The sequence below is a fragment of the Schistocerca nitens genome, chromosome 1 (assembly GCF_023898315.1).
Source record: "Schistocerca nitens isolate TAMUIC-IGC-003100 chromosome 1, iqSchNite1.1, whole genome shotgun sequence".
NCBI lineage: Eukaryota > Metazoa > Arthropoda > Insecta > Orthoptera > Acrididae > Schistocerca > Schistocerca nitens.
In genome coordinates, this window is record NC_064614.1 from 1,180,745,685 (window position 1) to 1,180,765,798 (window position 20,114).

The 20,114-nt window shown below is 44.4% G+C and overlaps 1 protein-coding gene across 1 annotated transcript in view; it reads left to right on the forward strand.

The window, feature by feature from the left end:
* The first annotated feature begins 243 nt into the window (after positions 1-243).
* LOC126239138 (regucalcin-like) overlaps positions 244-20,114 on the forward strand; it is a 57,630-nt gene continuing 37,759 nt past the window's right edge. Inside the window, exon 1 of the mRNA XM_049947838.1 lies at positions 244-400. The gene's annotated coding sequence lies outside the window, so the exon portion shown is untranslated. The remainder of the gene's footprint in view (positions 401-20,114) is intronic.

Sequence of the window (20,114 nt, forward strand, 5' to 3'; positions counted from 1 at the left end):
CAGTTTAGTCCCATAGTGCTCAAAGCCATTTGAACCATATATTTGATTCACCTTCGTAAATGCAGCTACAGCAATCAGAATATATGTAATAAGAGAAAATTGAAAGGTACGGAGACCGAAGAGCAAGGAAAGTATTTTGTGTATCATTGTAATTTAGGACGCTGTATTAGCAGTGCAAACAGATGGCCAGCGCGGAGACGTGCAGTATCGGACGCAACTGCTTGAATGCCGCGGCTTGGATGCTGCGATAAGGCAGCGGTGCGTCTGCGCACGAACGCTCGTCCATCTTCCTGGGCCAACACTCATCCGACGCGTCTCAGTCGATCAAGTTGAGCGCAGTACTTGTGAAGTTGTCGCCTGTGGACGCCGTAACCCTTCCAGATTGCGAACTGCGCTGCAGGTATGGAAATTGCATTTCACTGATCGCCTTAAAATCGTGTGTTGACGCCACATATGAGTCATAAATTGCCTATCAGATACTGGCAGACACGCATATATGTCGAGAACGACTATTTGATCGTTGCGCTATGCAATACCTGTTTATCGGCATCTAGTTAGATTCATCTGTTCCAGTATACGTTTGGTGTTCGTACATCCATTTTACTGCAGTCATCACATCAACTTCTGTACTTAATATTCAGTATTTGCAGCAGTTGTTTTGATTTAGCAGAACGGAGCGCTATTGAAAGTAATAGCAGCGCTGCACTAGTTCATCTGTGCGTTTGTTCTTTACTCACACGAAGTGTTGAGTACTATCGACAAGGGATTTCAAATTGATTCCGCATTTCTAGATTACTAGAAATTTTTTTGACACCGTGCCTCCCAAGTGGTTGGTAATCAAATTCCATGCTCATGGAATATCGCCTCAGTTATGTGACTGGATTCGTGAGGTAGCCGGCCGAGGTGGCCGAGCGGTTCTAGGCGCTACAGTCTGGAACCGCGCGACCGCCACGGTCGCAGGTTCGAATCCTGCCTCGGGCATGGATGTGTGTGATGTCCTTAGGCTAGTTAGGTTTCTAAGTTCTAGGGGCTGGTGACCACAGAAGTTAGGTCCCATAGTGCCAAGAGCCATTTTTGATTCGTGAGGTCACAGTTCGTAGTAATTGACGGAAAGTCATCGAGTAAAACAGAAGTTATTTCTGGTGTTTCCCAAGTTAGTGTTATAGGCCCTCGGCAGCTCCTTATCTATACAACATTTTAGGAGACAGTCTGAGCAGTTCTCTTACATTGTCAGCAGATGATACTGTCGTTTATCGTCTAGTAAAGCCATCAGAAGATCAAAACCAATAGCAAAACGATTTAGATAAGATTAAGATATCTGTATGGTGCGAGAATTTGCAGTTGGCCCTAAATAATGAAAAGCGAGAGGTCATCCACGTGAGTGCTATAAGTAATCTGTCAGACTTCGGTTACACGATTAATCGATCAAATATAAAGACAATAAACTCAACTAAATGCCTAGAAATCACAATTACCGGCAACTTAAAGTGAAATGAACACATAGAAAATGATGTGTGCAAGACGAACAAAAGACTGCGTTTTATTGGCAGAACACTTAGACGATGCATTAACAGAGTACAACGAGCAAGTTCAAAGAATGGAGGCATGTTTTGCATTATCCAGAAGTAATGGAGAGAGTGTCACTGAAATGATACAGGATTTGGGGTGGAAATCGTTAAAATAAAGGCTTTTTCCGCTGTGGCGGGATCTTCTCGTGAAATTTCAATCACAAACTTTCTCCTCCGAATGCGAAAATATTTTGTTATCACCGATCTACATAGGGAGAAATGATCATATAATAAAATAATGGAAATCAGTGCTCGCACGGAAAGGCGTTAGCTTTTTCTGCGCGCTGTTCGAGAGAATTATTGTGAAGGTGGTTCGATGAACCCTCTGCCAGGCAATTTGTCTAGTAGCCATGTAGATATAGATATATCGCCACCCACCAGTCACCACGCTATTGACAAGCCAAGGAGCATATAATGTGTAATTAATGGTATCACTGAGCATTCTATACTCGCATTCGGCAGAAGCGGCATTCAGATCAGCGTACGACCATTCGATTGAGATTTTTAGTAATTTCCCTAATCGATGACTACGAATGCTCGGAATATTTCCGATGAAAAGAACACTATGAAATTTCTTCTCCATCCTCGTTGTATTTGGGCCTGTCTCCAACTCTACTGACCTCGTAAGGGATGTCAACACCGAATGCTCCCATCTGTTGCGTGTTCATATGAAGTATGCGAACTGTTTTCTTCGACTATGATTTGCGTTACCATTTTTGCTAGTCGTCTACCAACATCTGTATACTCTGGGCGTAATTGTAAACTGTGTAAGAAAAGATACTACTTATTGCAACATATTAAGCGTCTGGCGGAGGGTTCATCGAACCACCTTAAAGCTATTTCTCTACCGTTCCAGTCTCTCGAAAAGCGCGGGAAAAAGGAAACTCTTAATCTGTAGTGAAAGCTCTGATTTATTTTATTATGCTGATCATTTCTCCCTCTGAGGAGAAAGTTGGTAATAGAAATTTCGTGAGAAGATCCTGCCGCGACGAAAAACGCCTTTGTTTTAATGACTGCCGCCCCAGTTCATATCCGTGGCACTTTCTCCCGTATTTCACGATAATACAAAACGAGCCGCCCTTCTTTGGACTGTTTCAGCGTCCTACGTCAGTCCTATGTCATGCGGCTCGCTCACCGCACAGCAATACCCAGAAGAGGTTGGACAAACGTAGTTACAGCAGTCTCATTAGTTGACCTGTTTTATTTTCTCGTTGTTCTGCCAATAAATCGCAGTCTTTGCTTTCCCCGCAACGTTATATATGTAATCGCTCCATTTTAAGCTATTCGTAATCGTAGTCCCTAAGTGTCAATTGCCACTTTCAGCACCCTACAGATATCTTGTCTAAATCGTTTTTCAATTGGTTTTCATTATCTGATGCTTCTGAAAGACGGCAAATGACGGCATTATCTGTAAACAATCTAAAGGGCTACTCAGATTGTCTCCTAAATCGTTTGTATGGATCAGGGACACCAGAGGACCCATAACAGTTCCTTAGGGGAACGCCAGATATTACTTCTGGTTTACTCGATGACTTTCCGTAAATTACTACGAACTGTGACGTTTCTGGCAGGAAATCACGTATCCAGTCGCACACCCGATATTGTGCCCCATAGGAACGCAACTTGATTAAAAGTCACTTTTAAGGAACAGTGTCAAAAGCCTTGTGGACATCTAAAAATATGGGATCAACTGGACATTCCCTGTCGATAGCTCTCATTACTTTGTGAGAACAAAGAGCTAGTTGCGTTTCACAAGAACGATATTTTTTGAATCCGTATTGCCTATTTGTTAATAAACCGTTTCCTTCGAGGTGATTGTTAATGTTCGAGCACAGCGGATGTTCCAAAATACTGCTGCAAATCGACGCTAGTGATATGGGTCTTTAATTAAGAGGATTACTCCTATTTCCTTTCTTGGGTACTGGTATGACTTGTGCAACTTCTCAGTCTTTAAGTGCTGATCTTTCGACGAGCGAGGAGGTGTATATGATTGCTAAATATGGAGCTATTTTATCGCCATACTCTGAAAGGAGCATGACTGGCAGAAAATCTGGACCGGAGGCCTTGCCTTTATTAAATGATTTAAACTGCTTCGCTATACTCAAGACATCTACCTCTAAGTTACTCCAAGTTACTCATGTTGGCAGTTGTTCTTGATTCGAATTCTGAAATATTTACTTCGTCTTCTTTTGTGAAGGAATTTCAGAAAACCGTGATTAGTAACTCTTCTTTAGTGGCGCTGTCATCAGTAAAATCACGATAGTATCGCTCAATGAAGGTACTGGTTGAGTGTTTGCTGCTGGTGTACTTTGCATACGACCACAATCTCTTTGGCTTTTCTGCCAGATTTCGAGACAGAGTTTCATTGTGGTAACTACAAGCTCTCACAGTGAACTACGAGCTAAATTTCGAGCTTCTGTATAACTACTCCTTGGGGATTTATCGTCCTTTTAAATTTGGCATGCTTCTTTTGTTTCTTCCGCAACAGTGTTCTGACCTGTTTTGTGTATCATGTGGGATCAGTGCCATCTCTTATTAACTTGTTTTGTATGTACCTCTCAATTTCCGTCGATACCTTTTCTTTGATAAATGAAATGTATTCACAGTAGCGAATACGAACATCCATCAAATGCGTAAGGGAATCGCGACAATGAAAATGTGCCGGAGCGGGAGTCGAATCCCAAATTCCCGCTTTACGCGACCGGTCGCATTAACAGCTTTAGCTATCTGTGCACGACCAATGGACAGACGCAAACCTCCACACATTGTTATTTCCGCAACACAACTTGATCTCGTACGTGCATTATGTAATTATCGTACACGGGAGGACACTTTAATTGAGGATAGCTGCCTGGTATTGGCGGATAAATACAACACTGCAGAACCTGTGGCGTTAAGAAGAACGAAGCATTCTTCTTTCGGACATACATGCACGCAAGTACAGGTTGTGACGCAAGACCGACGACATGGAAGTCTGGGTCTGTGTGTGTGAAATCTTATGGGACTTAACTGCGAACTTCATCAGTCCCTAAGCTTACACACTACTTAACCTAAATTATCCTAAGGACAAACACACACACACAGCCGCACAGTCCATGACTGCAGCGCCACAGACCGCTCGGCTAATCCCGCGCGGCGAAGTCTGGGTCTGGCTGTGAGACGTGCATGGATAGTATAGTGTTTCCTTACTTTAAACTACGTACGATGAGAAATTAACATTATTTTCATTGCGTAGGTAAGACCATCATATGCTGAATAGTTTGTTCCAATGGTTCCAACTTCTCTAAGCACTATGGGACTTAACATCTGAAATCATCAGTCCCCTAGACTTAGAACTACTTAAACCTAACTAACCTAAGGACATCACACACATCCATGCCCGAGCAGGATTCGAACCTGCGACCGTAGCAGCAGTGAGGTTCCGGACTGAAGCGCCTAGAACCGCTCGGCCACAGAGGCCGGCAATACTTTGTAGGAGGCCAAATAAATGTTTGATTTTATTTTAGATGAGCGCCAGGCTCCCTACAAGTTTATAATTTCACGAAATAAAGTCCAGACCAGAATTCACATATCGGCCCCAAATGGTATCGCTGAAAATATCTGACCTCTTGCAAACATGAATTACTGAAATGCTCAAACTCATATTATATAAGGACTTGAAATGATTTCGTAGCCTCTGCTATGAAGGAAAATTGCAAAATAACATAATATTTAAATCTGCCGCGTAATGGCGGCCAATTGTTGCTAGTCAGCGATAACGGCTTTTGGTCGTCGTAGCAGCTGAAATATACTAATTAATCTCTGTCGTCAATTGAAACATTAAGATGAGGTACTTGCATTATCTTGAAATAATAACATGAGTTATTTTTATGCATGTATTTTAAGCAATAATTTACGTACACACCTTAACATCGTCTAGAAGATAAAACAATAATAACATCTGCAGGCCTTAAGCGCTACACACAATCTCTGTATAACAAAGGAAGCAGAAGAAGATCGTTTTGTTCTGTTCATCTTATATATATAGTTACACAAAGATATAAATATTTTATTTCAATATACTTTTTACTGCGATATTAATTCTCAGCGACAAGGTCTTTTTCTCATCAGAGTATTTACGTTACAGTTTTTTGTGAATATTAATCGTACATTTCTTCACAAATGTCTCTCAAGCCTTGTTTTATTTTATTCGCGTTTTTTATATGCACTGCACACGCACTGTCCGTAAAAATCGCCTAAGGGGCACTACAATAGCTAAAGCAGTTAAGTCGATCCCCATCGTCAAACAGAAAATCCGGGTTCGAGATCCGGTACGGCACATTCGTAACGGCTGTAGCCGCCGCAGCTCTTCTTAGCAACACAGGCATTGTAATATCCTATTGCTTTGAATTTGAACCACATTTGGTCTACACTTACACAGTCAAATTGGAAGGAATGGAGACTGCTAACTAGGCCTGTTTCACGCGTATGCGGCGCTATTCGGTTCGGTTCGTTTTCAGTAACGCCGACAAGTCTGAAACCGTGCTGCGGTTTCTATTCGGTACCTAATACAAACAGTAGGCATCGAATACTCCCTCGACACGTACAGGTTTCATCAGGTTTTTATACGGTGGGAGCTCGTGTACATAGAACAGACAGCAATCGAGGCGAACACTCGATTCAAGTTGTTTTAACCCGATAGCGAGTAGATTATCTCTTATCATTATTTTTTGAAAGTTGTCGCAGTTTTCCTGATAAAATGAGCTGTTATCAGGCGCTGATGGGTATCGGCTGGTTTCAGCAGTACAAACTAAACTAGTGCTGTGAGACAAAACTTGTGAAAACCGCGAGGATAAATTTAAGGCGCAGGAAGCATGGAAAGACACTTGTGTTAAAAAAATTTAAACGACATTCATGAATTTGATGTCACAAAAAAGAAAGATTTGGATAAGCACCGAAAAATTCATTTTTGTCGAATAAGATACATAGTACATCAGGACAATTGGTAAACTCCCCGCGATTTTGAGGAAATTTAAAGGGAAATGATTTTGAAAATGAAGAAAATAAGCAATGAAATTTATTTAAAATAGATAACAATTTATAATGCAGTATACGGTTGATTACATTCGCTCATAAATGTATCTTGGGCTTGAAGACGATCCTTTAGCTTCACGTGTAATTCGTCAAATGATTCCGTTGATGTCCTGAAGAAATTTAAAAAATTGTCTTCGTGCTCTTGTAGCTTCGGGAAAATGGTGTGAATACTCGAAATTCCTGCCGTAAAGTGATGAGAGGGTGCTACCAGTAAATTCTAGTATTCCTCTGTCGTTTGTTAATTCCTCTATTGAGGAACAACTTGGAACAACTCTGCTTCTCTCCAGGATCACTACTGAACCCGTGTACGAAAGGAACAAAACAAATTTTGAACTGTGTGAGAACAGTGTATGTGTGAAAGGATTTCATTCGTTTTCCTTGCAACAGAAAACTAACCAAACCGCATGGAACTGCATACGTGTGAAGTAAGTCTTAGAAAGGTGTCAAGCGAATTTCTTACTTTCGTTTTTAAATAGAATTATTTTGTTTTAATTTTTGGTGGATTTTCATGTTACTGTATTCAGTCTAGCTACAACAACCTTGTAGTCACTAATACCTGTATCTGTCAAGATGCTCCCTATTAACTCAGGATTATTTGTTGCTAAGGGCTAAGTATGTTTTCGCAACCGTTTACACTTCTGATGGGCCCCTGAACTAATTGTTCAAAATAATTTTCTGAGAACGCTTTCAGTAAGATTTTATGCCTAACGCCGGCTTCAAATATGTATTTTCACCAACGTATCGAGGGTAGATTGATGCCACCACCAAGAGCCATTGTATGAGTGGGGTATCTATTTGAAATGACTCGTAAGTTTTCTTTGAACTGTTCAGCAACTCTATCGTCTATACCAAGGGGTCGCTAAATGGAACTAGTTATTAAGTTATTCTGGTTGTCTTATGATTTGAGCTTCAGAGCTTACTAATAGCTCTTGGGGCACTGGTTCTTTCCCAAGACAACTAAACTAGACAGTTTTCATTTTTCTTTTTTTTTGTCTCAGTCTTCTAACTGGTTTTATGCGGCCCACCACGAATTCCTCTCCTATGCCAACCTTTTTATCTCAGAGTAGCACTTGCAACCTACGTCCTCAATTCTTTGCTTGATATACCCCAGTCTGTCATCCTCTACAGTTTTTACCCTCTACAGCTCCCTCTAGTATCATGGGGCGTATTTCCTGAGGTTTTAATAGATGCCCTATTATCCTGTCCCTTTCTCTTGTCAGTGTTTTCCATATATTGCTTTCCTCGCTGGTTCTGTGGAGAACCTCTTCATCCCTTGCCTTATCAGTCCATCTGATTTTCAACATACTTCATAATACCTGAAATGCTTCTATCCCATTCTGTTCCTGTTTTCGGACAGTCCATGTCTCACGGCCATAGAAAGTTCTTCCTCAAATTAAGACCTATGTTTGGTATTAGTAGATTTCTTTTGGTCAGGTATGCCCTTTTGGCCAGTGGTAGTCTATATATATGCTCCGTCCATCATGGCTTATCTGGTGCCTAGGTAGCAGAATTACTTAACTTTATCTACTTCATCACCAGTCGTGATAAGTTTATCACTGTTCTCATTTCTGCTGTTTCTCATTACCTTCCATTTTCTTAGGGTTACTATCAACCCACATTTTGTACTCATTATACTGTTCATTCCAGTCAATAGGTCGTATAATTCTTCTTCACTTTCACTGAGGATAGCAATGTCATCAGCGAATCTTAACATTGATATCCATTCATCTTGAATTTTAATCCCACTCTTCAAGCTTTCTTTTATTTCCGCCACTTCTTATTCAACGTATAGATTTAACAGCAGGGGCGGAAGATTACATAGCTCTCTTGCACGTTTTTTAATCCGTTCTTGGTCTTCCAGTCTTACTGTTCCCTCTTGGTTTTTGTACATACTGTGTATTAGCCGTCTTTCCTTATACCTTATCCTGTTTATCTCGGGATGTTTTGCATCATTGTTACATCGTCGAAAGCTTTTCCGTGGTTGACAAATCTTATGAAAGTGTCTTCATTTTTCTTCAGTCTTGCTTCCACTATCGATCGCAACGTCAGAACTGCCTCTCTGGTGCCTTTCCCTTTCCTAAAGACAAACTGATAGTCAGCTAACGGATCCTCAGTTTTCTTTTCCATTCTTCTGTACAGCACCAACACCGATTGTTGCTAGGTCTACTTTCCTGTGTTTGTTCTGCACCTAATAGACTGACGCCCATTATGTAGTTACCCGAGATCATCTAATCTAAGACGGCCAGTCCCCTCCACACAGTCCCCGCTACCCGTGTAGCCGTTAAGCGGAACCCGGATGCCCACCGCCCTAGTCGAGGAATCTGCAGCCTACGCGGTCGCAGAACTGTCTGAGCTTCTGATTCAGATCCTCCACTCGACTTTGTGCTAAAGAAACACCCGAAAAAACTTCACGGCACGAACCAGTTAATGTGCCATCACCATTCGTGACTTCTCTGTTTCGGATTCGGCGATCGTTCATAATCATTTATTTCACTTCTTCGACGATTTCGTCGGTTGTTGATGTGCGGGAGCGTCTAGGACGTTCGTCGTCTTCAAGGTCTTCACGATCTAATTCGAAACGGTAACTCCACCGCAAACTAAGGTTTACCCACACCCGGGGAATGGAAGAAATGTTGTGCAGTCAGGTGTTTTTCTTTCGAGGAAATGATTTAAAAGTCGATATTACGCAGGTTCCTCACAGACTCGGAAATGGAACTTTTTTGTGGCTACTCACAAGTCGCCATTCGTCTTCCAAAATTTTAAAAATGCGCCATACCCCCAGGTCTAGTCAGTTATGGCCGTGTGTTCGTTAGAAGGACGCCAATTGAAGGCCTGTAACTAATTTGTCTGAGTGCTAGGCACACTGGACCTTCAGCTGGGGTTACCGGTCCGGGGTGCGATTATGTATGAGAGCAAAGGCACTATCGTGATTATCCCACGCATCCTGACTGCAAAATTGTACCTCAGTTTGGTGTGCTACCAATCCAGGGTTGTATTCTAACAGGATAACGCTCGCCCACATACTACTGTTGTAACTCAACATGCTCTACAGAGTGTCGACATATTGCCTTGACCTGATCGATCACCAGATCTGTCTCCAATCGAGCACGGACGGGACATCATCTGACGACAGCTCCAGCGTCATCCACAACGAACATTATCCGTTCTTGTATTGACCTATCTGCAACATGCATGGAACAACATTCCAAAAAATGACATCCGGCACCTGTACAGCACAATCCATGCATGTTACACACGATATTAATGTAGTAACGTTTCACATTTTCAATGGCTTAAATTGGGCTTACATTAATTTGCGATCTTGCGAGGTGAATCATTCAAATGTGTTACCTATTCCTGAAATTTCATTACTCTACATTTATTAATTTTTGGTGTTGCGGTTTTCCCGTCAGTGAAATAATTTTACGATTATTAACTGAACTGTTTAAATACTTTCATATTTTATAATTAATCGTTTAACATTGCGAGGAATAATATAAAACGAAAAAAGCAATTATGTCAGCAGAGGAAATCGACCCTGAGTCAACAAATTGTCCATCCGTGCACTTAACCAGTAGGTTACGGAGCTGATATATATATATATATATATATATATATATATATATATACCTCTGCTCGAAAATTCTTTAAGAATTTAAGCGCTATTGGTGAATTTGAACGTCCGTTCTGATGACCCTCTCACAGCTGCGTACGGATTACCTCGATATATCGGCGAATAAAAAAGGTTTTCAGTATTTATGATAAAAGATGCACTGATCAGCCAGAACATTATGACCACCTCCCTGATAGTCAGCATGTCCATTTTTGGCAAGAATAACAGCAGCGACGCGTCGTGGCATGGAAGCAATGAGGCCACGGTACGTTGCTGGAGGGAGTTGGCACCACATCTGCACACACACAAGTCACCTAAATGCCGCAAATTCTGCGGAATGGGCGAAAAGGTCTGACTCCATGTTGAATAACATCCCAGAAGTGTTCAACGGGATTCACATCTGGGGAGTTGAGGGGGCAGCACATCAATTGGAACTCACCACTGTTCCTCGAATCACTCCATCACGCTCCTGGCCTTGTGACTTGGTGTATTATCTTGTTGAAAAATGCTACTGCCGCCGGGAGACATGAGTGTCATGAAGGGGTGTACATGGTCTGCAACCAGTGTAAGATCCACCCTGGCCGTCATGGTGTTCAAAATGGTTCAAATGGCTCTGAGCACTACGGAACTTAACACCTGAGGTCATCAGTCCCCTGGACGTAGAACTACTTAAACCTAACTAACCTAAGGACATCACACACATCCATGCCCGAGGCAGGATTCGAACCTGCGACCGTAGCAGCAGCGCGGTTCCGGACTGAAGCCATTAGATTCGTCATGGTGTCTTGCACGAACTCTACTGGACCTATGAATGCCCACGTTAATGTTCCTCAGAGCACAATGGAGTCGCTGCCAGCTTGTCTCCGTCCCGCAGTACAGGTGTCAAGGAGCTGTTCCCCTGGAACCCCATTGACATGAAGAAGAAGGCAACGGGACTCATAAGATCAAGTAAAACTCTGCCCTGCACCAACATCTAGTGTCAATGGTAACGTCCCCATTTCTGCCAAGGTTGCTGATATCGTGGTGTTAACATTGGCACACGCGTGTGTCATCGGCGTCGGAGGCCGATCGTTAGGAGTGTTCGGCGCACAGTGTGTTCAGACACACTTGTACTCTGCCCAGCATTAACGTCAGATGTTAGTTCCGCCACAATTCCCCGCCTGTCTTGCTTCAACAGTCTGCTCAGCCTACGACGTCCGACATCTGTAATAAGGAGTGGCCGCCAGACCCCACGACGTATGGACGTGGTCTCACCTCAGTTTCGCCATGCGTTGAAGACACTCACCACAGCATCCCCGAACACCCGAAAAGTCGCGCAGTTTCCGAAATGCTCGTGCCGAGCTTCTGAGCAATCACAACCTGCCCTTGGTCGAAGTCAGATAGACGGCCTGCCTTCCCCATCCTACGCACGGACAGCACGCTCACTAATACTACATTCATCTTGCGTCTGCCTTACTAGCAATCATTCCTCTCCAGGTGACGCTGCTATCGAATGACAGGTTTATATGATGATAGGTCGGTGGGCATAATGGTCTGGCTGATCAATGTACATGTCTGTTTACATTTGTTTTTACCTCTGCAAACTCTTTAAAATTTTGTGTATCGCTTTACTTACTTTGGTGTAGCACAGTTACTATGATGAATAATGAAAAGACATTCTTTCATTTATCAAGCAAAGATATCAAATCTTAAGACAAGCAAAAAATCTAATCTTTTCACTGAATACTTTCCTTAAAATTGGACTATAAGAATTTCGTAGTGGCTGGAACGCCGTCTCTCAGCACAGGTAGCAGAATTAGGCGAGCAGTACAGCGACAACAAAGCCGCTCTCAGCGTGGAATGTAGAGAGCACGTCTGTAGCAGCGAAAGTGTCAAATTTTATAATTAATGGTTTATCGTTGAGTGGAATAAAATAGAATCAAAAAGTTTGTAGGGGTGGGATTTGAACTCAAGCCAACGAATTAGGAGCTTGTACGCTAAACCACTTTTTCCAGGATTTCTTTACGAGAACCAGTATTTTTTTCTTTTTTTATGAAGCTCGAGAGGGTGTTGGGGGCAAAGAAGACAGGGGTCGCCTTCCGAGGTCTGGCCACAGTGACTCATTGCCACCATCTCAGAGCCAAGAAAGAAAAGGGGTCTTACAGGATCAGGAGAGATTTGTTTGAACAAGTTTATTATTTGTAAGTACTTTTTTCTTTTTTTCTTAATTTCTTATTTATTTAGCTTTTTTTGTAATCGGTTTCTACTACCGCCACCAGAAGCTTCCGAGCCCTCTTCGCGCAAATTAATGGAAAGGGAACTGTATCTAAACAGTTTTCTCAATCATGTTGAATCGTCTTCGAGTGCGTCGTCTAGTACTCTAAACACCCCAATGGTCAGAATGACCGTCGAATAATTCCCCTAAATAATTCGATAGTCATGTCCGATACAATACGAGGTGCATTCAAGTTCTAAGGCCTCCGATTTTTTTTTCTCCGGACTGGAAAGAGAGAGAAACATGCGCATGGTTTTAAAATGAGGCTGCGTTCATTGTCAATACGTCCCACATATGGCAGCACCGTACGGCAGATGGAATTTTACCGCCAGCGGCGAGAATGAGAACTGTTTTAAATACTTAAAATGGCGACGTTTTCCTTACTTGAACAGTGTGCAATCATTCGTTTTCTGAATTTGCGTGGTGTGAAACCAATTGAAATTCATCGACGGTTGAAGGAGACATGTGGTGATGGAGTTATGGATGTGTCGAAAGTGCGTTCGTGGGTGCGACAGTTTAATGAAGGCAGAACATCGTGTGACAACAAACCGAAACAACCTCGGGCTCGCACAAGCCGGTCTGACGACATGATCGAGAAAGTGGAGAGAATTGTTTTGGGGGATGCTGAATGACTGTTGAACAGACCGCCTCCAGAGTTAGCATTTCTGTGGGTTCTGTGCACACAATCCTGCATGACGACCTGAAAATGCGAAAAGTGTCATCTAGGTGGGTGGCACGAATGCTGACGGACGACCACACGGCTGTCCGTGTGGCATGTTGCCAAGCAATGTTGACGCGCAACGACAGCACGAATGGGACTTTATTTTCGTCGGTTGTGACAATGGATGAGACGTGGATGCCATTTTTCAATCCAGAAACAAAGCGCCAGTCAGCTCAATGGAAGCACACATATTCACTGCCACCAAAAAAATTTCGGGTAACCGCCAGTGCTGAAAAAATGATGGTGTCCATGTTCTGGGACAGCGAGGGCGTAATCCTTACCCATTGCGTTCCAAAGGGCATTACGGTAACAGGTGCATCCTACGAAAATGTTTTGAAGAACAAATTCCTTCCTGAACTGCAACAAAAACGTCCGGGAAGGGCTGCGCGTGTGCTGTTTCACCAAGACAACGCACCCGCACATCGAGCTAACGTTACGCAACAGTTTCTTCGTGATAACTTTGAAGTGGTTCCTCATGCTCCCTACTCACCTGACCTGGCTCCAAGTTACTTTTGGCTTTTTCCAACAATGAAAGACACTCTCCGTGGCCGCACATTCACCAGCCGTGCTGCTATTGCCTCAGCGATTTTCCAGTGGTCAAAACAGACTCCTAAAGAAGCCTTCGCCGCTGCCATGGAATCATGGCGTCAGCGTTGTGAAAAATGTGTACGTCTGCAGGGCGATTACGTCGAGAAGTAACGCCAGTTTCATCGTTTTCGGGTGAGTAGTTAATTAGAAAAAAAAATCGGAGGCCTTGGAACTTGAATGCACCTCGTACATGGCAGCAGAACGCCTCACGGCTCGTCATCATGTGGAACCACAAGTCGAGAGCGTATCCAGGCACAGCTTGCAACATGTAGTACAGCACCATGACATTCGCCAGTTGACGGCGTTCGTTCTGGCGGTGGAAAAGTAAACATTATCTGTGCGTAGGAGTTAGTCGGCGTAATAGACTGGCTTCGTCGCAACAGGAGGACCAGCATACATTGCATAAGATCCCAGCAGCTGCCCGTCGCAGCACATGTCAAGCAGTGTGCGTCTGAATCGACGACTGCGCAGTGCGGGCACAAAGGGTCGTCTGTAGCATGGATGGAATGGAAGCGCTGGCGTGTGGCTAATCTGCCGTTCACCACCAGGCGCCACAAGGAACGAGTGTACGTGGGGAGGTATGGGATGTGGATGGCACGACACACCCCGGTCCAGCGGATCGTCAGGTGGTGCTGTTCAACGTTCTTGAGGGGTTGTCGAACTTGGTAGCGAGCCGTATGGCTCCACCAGCGATATTCCCGCCGCCGATATGGCTCATCTTTCCGGTGGTGTGCGCCCAGCGCTCGGTGGCGCCATATACCGGGTCGATCGGGGAGCGAGGAGGGGGGGGGGGTGGGGGGTAAGCTCTAGCAAGTAGCGAGGATTTTACTTTGGGGACGCCTAGCAGTAATGTCGTTTGGGAAGTCTGGCGGACAGTACAGGTGCCGTGCGAGACATCAGGAACAGCACATCTAAAAGGGGCTGTTGACCCGGGTGACGGCGCCGTAGCAAATATCGCCGGCGTGGAAGCAGTCACGTTACTGGGAAGCCGTTGGTGTATTTCGCTTCCTGCATGTCTCCTGGCACCGGGATCTCCGTCGTCTGGCTTCGTCTAAAAAGCAAGAGGGTAGGGGGCCTTGCTTGTGCTGTAAATTGTGGCCGGAAACTACTAGGTTCAGCGCTATTGACTTCATTTTCTTGGCCCGCTGTTGCCACTCCTACTGAGTCTGTCCTCGAATCTCTTAATTTCAACTTGCTAAATACGCAAGGTTCTAGTGAGAGCTGTATGTGATGTGATGATTAACATTTACTAGGGCGTGGAGTGCTGATGCATTCTGTTTATAGATTGCTACTGCCAGTGTTAACCGCCATTGAAAACAGTTTGGCTGGTCCTTGTCTAAGTGCCACCTGGTTATTGCACTCGTATTAATACCACACGACGGAGTTAAGCTGGCCAATTGCTATAGATATACACTGATAAGATTTTCCCTGGATATATCTTGCTGCGAATTGCAATAACATTACTGTTACGTTTCTATCTGAAGTGACAGTGTGATAGAGACAAGTGTCTAATTCTAAAAAGTTTCATAAATTCTTACAAGTTACTGAGAGGCTAGTTGCGCCTTACGCACATAAGATAATAGATTTCTACTGCTTAGCTGATGTTCATTAATAGGTTGATTAATTCTACAGATGATGTAATGAATTATTGTGTTTAGAGTTACTTAAGGCAGATGTCCGTCTGTTGTAGATACCCACTAGTTCTGGGATTTTTCGTACCTATTCGTGACCGTTGCTGCTCCCGTTTGGGTGTCCATGCCGAGCATGTATTGAAAACAGCTGAGTGGGCGGGCATCCGCTTCTGGGCGTAGTTTGTTGAAGCCCAAGAGGTTGCTTGGTCACATGGAATTTCATACTTTATATCCTACATTGTAGGGTGCCTGCCATTTAAGTAACCTGGTTGTGTGCTATGGTATCTGATTGTGTGCTATGGTATCTGATTTGTTGTTACCTGTACTCTGAATTTCTTTGGTAATACCAATCACTGCAGTAACGAAAGACTACATATCCTCGTTAAATTTTGGTAGATTGTTCTTCAGGTTGATCGCAGTTTTTGAGTAAATAATTTTTAACTGATTTCACTATATGTGTAGTAGGCCATAAGTGCCATGGTTTACGAATGTTTAAATTTTGAAGTAACTTGCTCTCACCTAAATGGTAATTTTAAAAATGTGTTGATGGTTTTATTTGTTATTTGTCTCGTTTAAATGTGTCAAATAAATGTTCAGTGCAACTGTAGATGGTGATTGGCTGATGTGTCACTCGGTCCAGTTCTACCACCTCACAGCCTACTGTGCTGAGCTTGCGTCGTTGTGTAAAAGTTGAATTCCATGCTGTGCTGACTCATCAGGTATACGTGGTAATAGTCTCTCGTGCTCGGCACTCTTGTCCTCGATCATGTGGCTCACATCGACCAGGAAATCTTGGATATGGGCGAGAGACAGAACTGTGTGTCCCACAGCGACCGGCGTTAGAAGATCTCAGAGTGCGACAATCTGAAGCAGCGTCCTCATCAAGCTGGTCCTGGCCGCAGTCCACGCGAGTCGGTCGTACGTAGATTGGACGCCCGTGCGCGGTTGTGGACAGGAGTCAACCCCAGGCCTCCTGACAGTGGAGGCCCCATTGAAGTAATGTAGCGGACTTTGTGACCTGTGCTCACAAAATGGGCCATAGTGACAGTCTGCAAAATAATTAAGTTTGGACACAAGGTAGGTGTTGACGTAATGCGTTCGGAGAATCAATTCCATGTTGAATTTGCCGTGACGCAGCAGCGCACCTGACCGTTGTAGTAGCCGGCGATATGTGGCTGTCGCAGTTCGGCGAACTGTACTGGAGAACTGCATCCCCAATGAGGTCAGTGTGGGAACTTCTGGAAGGAGATCGCTGTCGGGGGAAGAAGGCCCCTTCCGACATCCATGTACATCACCTTGCGCATGTTGACGACGCTGACTGATATAGCGCCGTAGTGACACAACCACTGAAGAGTCACTTGGATTTCGTCGACCGAACGCGCCTAGAGCACCATATCGTCAGCAAGGTCACGTCTCGTATGCAGATCCCTTCCAGTCGCTGGCTAAGGCCGTGCGTGCAGGTTCGAAGGCCACCGCGAATAAGACTCCTGGTAAAGGATATCCCTGTTGCACGGCCCTCCAAGAGTGATGTGTTCGGTCTGGTGGCCGTTGACCATAATCTGGGAGCGCGCCCTGTGGATTAAACGTAGGATCACCCTTTCCGACGCCTGCGAGAGGCCTATGTGACCAAGTACAGCGCAAATGAATCCATGGTCGATACGGTGAAATGTGTGAGCAAAATCGACGGCGACAAGGTCGCCTCGGAGGCGGTAGGCTGCCACCAGCACCGTGACGTCGAGGTAGGCGCCCAAAGTGCGCAGTAGGTGTTGTCGCCGCCTAAATAAGTCTGTTCAGGATGGATCATGTGTCCGATTGTGGCCTGAAGATGTGTACAAAGTTTCGGGCAAAAAGTTTATAATCCATGTTTAGGAGCGTAAGTGGACAATAATCGTGACAACAGTGAGAACCGCTCTATTTTGGAACCAGTATCCTGATGCCTTCCAGGAAATCCATGTGGACGGTGAAATCGTCGTGGAGAAGGTCTTGAAACATCTGAATTCACCTGAGCTCCCATTAGGCGACAGCAGGCGCGGTAGAATTCATTTGGTAAGCCGTCTGGTCCCAGTGATTTGTTCGGACACCGTGTGGCGAGGCTGCTGTTAAGTCTTCAGCAGTTATGGGAGCCAGGAGGGCGTCGTCCTGGGGAAACTACTCTGGGGACAGGCAAATCGCACAGGATGCCTTGATACTTCTGGATGGTACGTGGGTCCTCGACATAAAACGCCCTGTAATGCTGGATGAATGCTGCAGCGATGGCACTCTGTCCGCAGCTCGTGGTCGTGCGGTAGCGTTCTCGCTTCCCACGCCCGGGTTCCCGGGTTCGATTCCCGGCGGGGTCAGGGATTTTCTCTGCCTCGTGATGACTGGGTGTTGTGTGATGTCCTTAATTTAGTTAGGTTTAAGTAGTTCTAAGTTCTAGGGGACTGATGACCATAGATGTTAAGTCCCATAGTGCTCAGAGCCATTTGAGCCATTTTTGATGGCACACTGCGTGTTGATGCATCCACCCACTCCTGTCTCGACTGATGTTATAAGCTGGCTCTTGCGGTGGCAGCTCTCTCTGATGACTTAATATGCAGATGCCATTTCAGTGGCTTCGAGACTTAACCGCTGACTGCTGGTCACGTGATGTTCCTCAGTGTAATAAAATTCCAGCTTTTCCCGACTCCAGCACGCTCTGTCATGGCGACATCCCATGAGCGTCCGTCGGAGGGCCGCCTTGGCGCAGTAGAGCCACCAATGTAATGTGGAAGGATGCAAATTGGTTTATTCAGGCTTCCAGTAAATCATACTAGTCGCCAATTTTTTGGACACAAATCTCTATTTTTTCAACATAATTTCCGTTGAATGCGAAGGTCGTACACCACCTTACTGGAAGAAACCTTACGCCCGCATGGTAGCACACCACTGGTCGGCGAAGGAGCCAACGTCTTGCTGCGTCGATAACCTCCCCATCATCCACGTACTGCTTCCCGCGGAGTGCATCCTTCATTGGACTTACAGATGGAAGTCGGGCGTTGCGAGATCCGGACCATAGGGTGGATGAACAATCCAATAAAGTTTTGTGAGGTCCTCTCGGGTGTGAGGCTTTGCGTTGTCATGGAGAAGATGGCATTTTTGTGGCGACGAACACGGTCAAGTCGGTTCTTCAGTTTCCTGAGGGTACACTTGCACTATGAGGGAGGACATGAAACAGAAAAAAAAAACCTTCAGTGTTCCAGAAGACCCTTGCCATGACTTTACCAGCTGAAAGTGTGGCACTGAACTTTTTCCTCAGAGGAGAGGTGGTGTGGCGCCACTCTGGATTGCCGTTTTGTTTCCGGTTCGAAGTGATGAGCCCATTTTTCATCGCCTGTGATGACGTTCGACAAAAAATTGTCATGATCAGCTTCGTAACGCGCAAGTACCTCCACACAGATGGTCTCTCTTCACTCTCTGTGGTCTCCTGTTGGGCGGCGAAACACCCAGCGGGCACACACCTTTGAGTACCCCAACTGGTGGACGAGTGTGTCGGCACCACCAACACTGTTGTCCAATTGAGCACCGAAGTATTCGATTGTGATCCATCGATCACCTCAAATGAGTGAGCTAGCACGTTCCAACATTGCAGGAGTCACTGCTGTCTGCGGCCGATCGACACGTGGGATGTGGGACATATTGCGCGACCCTGTCGAGATGATCACAGACGTCTCGCCCAATGGCTCACCGTGCTTTTGTTCATTGTCAGGTCTCTGTAGACATTCTGCAAGCACCTATGAATACCTGTGACGCTCTGGTTTACCGCCGAAAGAAACTCAATTACGGCTTTCTGCTTGGAACGCGCCTCCGTTACAGACGCAGTTTTTAAGTCCACGTACAGGGTCGCCACCTATCAGAACTTCATCAAACCATATTAACCTACAACAAATTTCGCATTTTTCAACCGAAAGTGCCTGAGAAAAAATTTATTGTACTACATACTGAACGCCCGCTGTATTTATCACCATAAAATTGTTATTTTTCAATTTTGAAAAATATGTAAAAATCTGCCAACCGTTTGCATAGGTTTTCTATACACCTTGACCAGGTTTCGTCACCAGTAAGGGTGACTTCATCAGAATGTAAGGTAATTACATGAAGAACATATCGTCAAAGATGTATAGTGATTTAAGAGCTGAGTTGCTCAAGTCATACATTAAAATATAAGACATGATGTTCTTCAAAAAGTCAAACATTAAAACATAAGTAACACCGGTGTGGTGTGAGGAGACTGACGCCTTGCACCACATCGGTGTTACTTATGTTTTAATGTTTGACTTTTTGAAGAACATTATGTCATATTTTAATGTATGACTTGAGCAACTCAGCTCTTAAATCACTATACATCTTTGACGATATGTTCTTCATGTAATTACCTTACATTCTGATGAAGTCACCCTTACTGGTGACGAAACCTGGTCAAGGTATATAGAAAACCTATGCAAACCGTTGGCAGATTTTTACATATTTTTCAAATTTGTATACACGGTTGCTGCAAACGTCAGTCATGTTCAAATGTTATTTTTCAGATAATTGTGATGTAAATAAAGGTACTATATATGTGAAGCCCAGGCTCGATGTAAGAGATGGCCTGATGATGCAAATCAGATCAACTTAAGTAAATAAAAAAATAATTAAAAAGCGGGAG